The 5,936-nt window shown below is 34.1% G+C and overlaps 2 non-coding genes across 2 annotated transcripts; both read right to left on the bottom strand.

The window, feature by feature from the left end:
- Window positions 1–1,378: 1,378 nt before the first annotated feature.
- On the bottom strand, window positions 1,379–1,493 carry LOC130466387 (U5 spliceosomal RNA). Its single transcript, XR_008926620.1, has one exon. It is a non-coding gene; the product is annotated as a U5 spliceosomal RNA (small nuclear RNA).
- A 1,206-nt stretch (window positions 1,494–2,699) lies between these two features.
- On the bottom strand, window positions 2,700–2,854 carry LOC130466378 (U4 spliceosomal RNA). Its single transcript, XR_008926611.1, has one exon. It is a non-coding gene; the product is annotated as a U4 spliceosomal RNA (small nuclear RNA).
- Between the last annotated feature and the right edge of the window lie 3,082 nt (window positions 2,855–5,936).

The raw sequence follows: 5,936 nt of genomic DNA, 5'->3' as shown, positions 1-5,936 counted from the left end.
TTAAGCATCAAATCCTAAGAAAATCTATTACCAAGAAAATCCCCAAAGTCTAAGAAGCCAACATCCAGGTGTTTGAACAACCCTGAGTCATATAAAAACAATCAGAGCCGAGGAAAACCAATCAATTACAACAAAATTGCTCTAACATGGAACTTGAACAAAATAAAATTTCTATCTAATTGATTCAAACAAAAGTAATTGCAAAATCTGGGGATAAGAGTGAGAGAAAAAAGTTACTGATTCTAGCAAATCTTTTAGATTGGAGGGAGAGCTTATCAAATCGTCTGAAATCTTATTGCCGAAACCGATCAAATCTGTAAGCGATTTGAACTAATCGTCAAGCAACAATATCAAATATGCAAGCAATTCGGAGTAATCTTCAAGCAATTCACACTAATCTTCAAGCAATTCGATCAAATCAACAACCAATTCAAACTAAATCGAATTACGATAACAGTTAACCTAATATTGCATATTGAAACAAATTCGCAAATTCATAAGGAAAAATCGCAACATATTTTACGAATCATAGTACTAATCACGAAATTCGAACCAAAAAACGCTAAACATCAACCAATTGTAGAATAATTGCCTTCAACATAACTAATTTTAAGGAAAGAATACGAGATTCGTACCTTTTTTGAGATTTTTTGAACAAATCGATTTCTAGGGTTCCAGAAAATTTGCAGAGAAAAACTATTTTTTTCTTTTTGAATCTGGAAGAAGATAATGGAAATTCAAGTTTATCTGGATCAAGTCGGTTAAAAAGGAAAATGAAGGATTAGAAGAAACTGGGGAGGAGAAGACGAAGAATCTTTCACCCTCTTTTGTTAATATTATAATTACTCTGGTTAATTTTTGAAGGGCAACCAAAACATTTCGTCCTCTTTGTTAGAGGTATTAAAGGCAATTAAAACATTTCGCCCTCTTTGTTAGTTATATTAAAGGGCAATTAAATAATTTCGCCCTCTTTATGAATACCCAATATCAAAAAAGGCAGTTAGATAATTTCGCCCTGTTTGCTCATATCAACAAGGACAATACAATACCGCCCTATTTGATCCGTTCTACTAGGACGATTTTATTATCGCCTTTCTTTTGATGATAAAATCGCCCTCCTTGCTTCTGATTCTTGTAGTGAATACTTGTACAAAAAATTTATCAAAGTTCGATCAAATTAGAAATGCATTCGGAACTCCGCATAATTCACATAAGAGTTTATATGGTAGCTGTTAGTTCATTCCCACCTAAAATTTCATAAGAATTCCTATGGTAGCTATTACAACATGACTTATAAAACATGTTTTCCCACCTAATATTTCCTATGGTATGTGTTAATTCATTCCACGGTACTTGAAAAGTGATACTGTATTAATGGAAGCTCCTAATGGAACTCCCTCCAAAAATAAACGTATGCCACTAAATACAGCGAGCACACGGTATTCTTTAGTAAAAGGCGAAAGAATAGTTCGCTTTGTGCTCACTGCGTGGCTGCGTGAGTTTAACGAAAATGATGGCCACTTATTTATACCGCTATTCTAGCTTGTATCTTCTTCTTTTCCTATGTGGGAGCAATCTGCTTATTTTTCTGAAGCCTAAAACTTTGTACAATATTTTAGCTCTGAAACTAAAATAGATCACGTGCACGCACGGATTTTGATCATTTTTTTCACAAAATATTTAACGGTATCTCCCAAACTACTGAATAGTTATAACATTTTTAACATACTCGTTTAAATTTATTCATCTAATGTGCATATTTAAAATGTTAATATGGTAATTTGACCAAACTATTGAGTGATTTATTTTTCATTTTTAATATAGCGATTTGACTAAAATATTACCAATTTGGAATCATTATTATTACGTTGTATCTATTATTATCATAATTTATAAACTAAATTTTGTTTCCATACATAAATAATTTATAAAAAAAGGTAAAGAATAAAAAAAAATAGATACACTTTTTTGGGGAAATGGTTTTTGGCAGAAAAAACTCACACCAGGAATTGACACGTGTTATTTCTGGTGTTTCTTTTAGTATATAGTAATAGATAACAACAAATGATCAGTTGTGTACTCGAATAACCTTAATGGAAAAAATGTCAAATCTTTTGATTTCTAATTGATCTAATTTTAAACGGTGTGATCTACATCGCCTATATAATTTTCAGTAATGGTATTCGATTAACTTTAAGAATTTAAGGCTCGTCGACTAGGTCAAGAAAACTGAATGTAAAGATTTAAACATGCATAGATGTACATCATGCAATAAAGCATTCATAGACGTACGTCATGCATGTGTAACCTGTCCTCTTAAGATTGAATTACTAATGCTACAGGTTAAGGAAATTAAAGTCAGACGTTCTGATTTTGAGCTTTTGGTTTAACCAATATAACAAATTAACAGCAGACAGTCTCCAAGTTGTAGGAAATATATTGGATGAACATCTTTAAAGATACTAATTAGAAGTTCAATTATACAGAAATGAATACACACAAACACAAAATGCTATGGAGTACCATTTTTATTCTTATACTGATTATACTGATGATTTGAGTTAGTTAAGGAAGGCCAAGATTCAAGCAGCAGGTTTATCATGGTGAGGTTATCCTTAGTATAGAAAGCAAATTCTGGAACAAGCAGGTTTGATTTGGCATACTGAATATGGAGAAGAATTTTTGTATTTGAATTGTAAGGCTTTACCCTCAAGAGAGGGAGCCCTTCCAGAAATTCTCGACGGCCAAGGTCAAGCCAAGGCCGAAGAGGGGGTTTGGAAATAGTTTTCAACCAGCAATTGACGCGCCTCGGTTATTACCTCACTAGCTGCGTCATTGCCCCAAGCGCAAAGATGTTCTCGTGTGATGTTAATGTCTACATTTTATGATGTGGGACAAGAACTTTAACCTTACCATTTGATGCAGAGTTGATGCTACACCTTCTAAGTGGTGGAATCAGGGGCGTCCGAGTAGGAGGTTAAATGTGGGTTTAATTTTCACTATCTTGATTTCTGTAGTTCTCGCTACATGTAACACCTTGATAATTCTCTCTTTTTTAAAGTACCCTTTTAATATAAAATATAGATAATTATCAAGGAATTATTGCCTGTGAGAAAATGTATCGACTTACTCGGAATTTTACAGCGGAAAACATAATAATAACTTTATAGAATAAATAGTCAATTATAACTCAACTCTAAAACCAACCAATAAAATCCAAAGTCAACTTAAAACAACCCAAGGTCAACTTAAATAAATACAATCCAAGGTCAACTTAGAAAATTATAAATAACTACACAAACTCTCCATTCCCGAACCCAATTATGCATCATCTTCAAACCTATAAATGGACAATGCTTATTGATCCTTATAGACTATCACCGAAATGGGTCATCACATGATCAATAAGGCATAGCCATGATCAAGATGCACAAACAAAAACACGTAATCAGCAAAGCTGAGTACTACATACTAAATAAAAACAATCCTAACATGATACTAATAATCAAACAATCCTAACATGATACTAATAAATAATAGATAATAATAAGTAACAACATAAAGACTCACAAATAACTTTTACTAGACTAACTTATAATAGCAATTAATTTAAATGGATTAGTCAATGGACTGAGTTGTCTAACTGAAATAGTGTTCCTTTTGGAAGACAAAATACAGGCGAGACTCCGTATTCTCATGACCTACGATATCGAGGAACCCTTTAATTAAAATAGAACATGGTAACCACTTCGATCCCAGAAAAAGACATGGGCTACCACCCTAAACTCCAACTCCTAATAGTCCGTCACTTCAAACATTCACAGTTTAAAGCTATATTGTAAAACGTTTTTTTTTACAACAGCTATTTACCCGTTGCATGTGAATAACATACAATGATATAAACAATCCATCATAGAATGTGAATGTGAATAATGTATAATTTAAACCATTACATGCATTTAGATACATGTATGATGTATGTAGCCCAGCAATGTCATGGGAATAAAAACATTGAATCTGTCCGCAATTTTTTTTAAGAAAGTGATAATCGCTCTTTTATAAAAGTGTTTTATGAATTTCGTTTTCTCCTGGAAAAAAAAATTGTGCACGCCAAAATTATGTACATGTAACAAATAAAATTAACGGATTTTTCATGAAATACCCCCGAGTATTTCCATAATTCACCAAACGCCCATCAAGTTTCAATAATTCATAAAATACCCCTATTTCAATACTTATACCCCAACTACCCCTATTTCAATACTTAATACACCAAGTACTTTTAATGACGTTATTGACCCTATAATAAACCAATCGAATTTTTCATGAAATACCACAGAGTTTTGCCATAATTCACCAATTAAATGCCTATCAAGTTTCACTAATACATAAAATACCCCTATTTCAATACTTAATACCCCAACTACCCCTATTTCAATACTTAATACACCAAATAATAAACGACATATTTCATTAATGTCTAATTAACTCACCAATTAATTCCCTAATCAACCCACCCATTTCTTTTTTCTTTCCCCAACTCTGATTTTCTTTGAAAGAACATTGAAATCGATTCCTCCCCAAATCAATTTTCTTCACATTATAACTAACTGCCCAACCACCACCACCACCTCCTAAATCCATCGCCTCCTCCACCACCGTCAAAACTCCCCTTCGCTTCGCCCAGAACTGAATCGCTGCCCCCTCACATTTCCTCCTCCCTCACGCCCTCCCTGCCTCATAGGTACACTCAATGTTTCACCACCTCACCAGTCGAGTAGTTGACAGCAGCGAGAAGTGAGCGACTGAGCGAGCCTACCTGCCGGAAAACGATGATGCGTGAAAAAAACAAACGTTGCGAGTAAAAATGAACGAAGGAAGTATAATTTTTCATATAAATACTCCCTCCATTTCGAGTAAATGTTTAGACCCCAGAAATTCCCTTATAATATAGAGATTAGCTTGGACATACAAGATATATTGCAAGAAGCAAGATAAAAAAGCAAATTCAAATGATACACTTTAATAATAAAATCAATTAAACAACGTACAGAAGGAAATCATTGTTATATAATTAGATATTTGCAGCAGTAGCTAGATATAGCACGATCGATCTAGCCGCATGTACCCGAAAAATAGCCGTCGCATGTATAGTTCGAGCAACAAGGGGTAAATAGACTGCATGATTCCCCAGCCCCGGGGCACGGATGGCATGTACCGGAAAAGAAGCCGTCACACGAGAGCTCAGAGCAACACTGAGTGAAGATTTTACTGCAAGAAGCACCAAGTCCTGGGCACGTTTGGCAAGTATGAGCCTCGAGCTCGAATTGTCTGCATTCATAACCCGGGCAACACTCATTAGGAGTGTTGCAAAGGGTGTTTACTGGAGTGCATTCATCCTGTGCGGCGACTTTATTAGTCGCCACCATCAGAATAACGGCAACCATAAGCCCAAGAACAACCTTAAAGTTACTCATTGTTTTCATGTATCTTATTATCTTAATTTTCTGGTGCTCTTATCTATGGATTTCCAGGCTTTTTATAAACTTCAATTCCTAATCAAAGTCGTACCTGATTAATTATGTAACAATCATAGCCAACGCATACTGATGCGTGCAACATCGACATAATTAAGTTGGCAACCAGTTGAATTATCCCTTAATATATTACTATCAATCTAAGAATGTCCTAAGAAATAAAATTTTTGAAATGAATAATTAATAGGAAAATTTGCAAGAAACCACTTTTTAAAATACAAAGATTGATTTTATGTGAAACCACCTTTTAAAAGGAATTTTACAAGAAGAAACCTAAATCATAAATTTTTTTATCAAAAGACCACCTTTGTCCGAAATCCGGTAGTTAACTGCATTTTCCGGCATTACACCTATATAGTTTTTTTTTTCTTCTCTTTCTCTCTCTCTTCTTCCTACCCG

This window comes from Spinacia oleracea, chromosome 1 (genome assembly GCF_020520425.1).
Source record: "Spinacia oleracea cultivar Varoflay chromosome 1, BTI_SOV_V1, whole genome shotgun sequence".
Lineage (NCBI taxonomy): Eukaryota > Viridiplantae > Streptophyta > Magnoliopsida > Caryophyllales > Amaranthaceae > Spinacia > Spinacia oleracea.
Note: the sequence above shows the minus strand (reverse complement) of the source record. Positions and strands in the feature narration are given on the sequence as shown.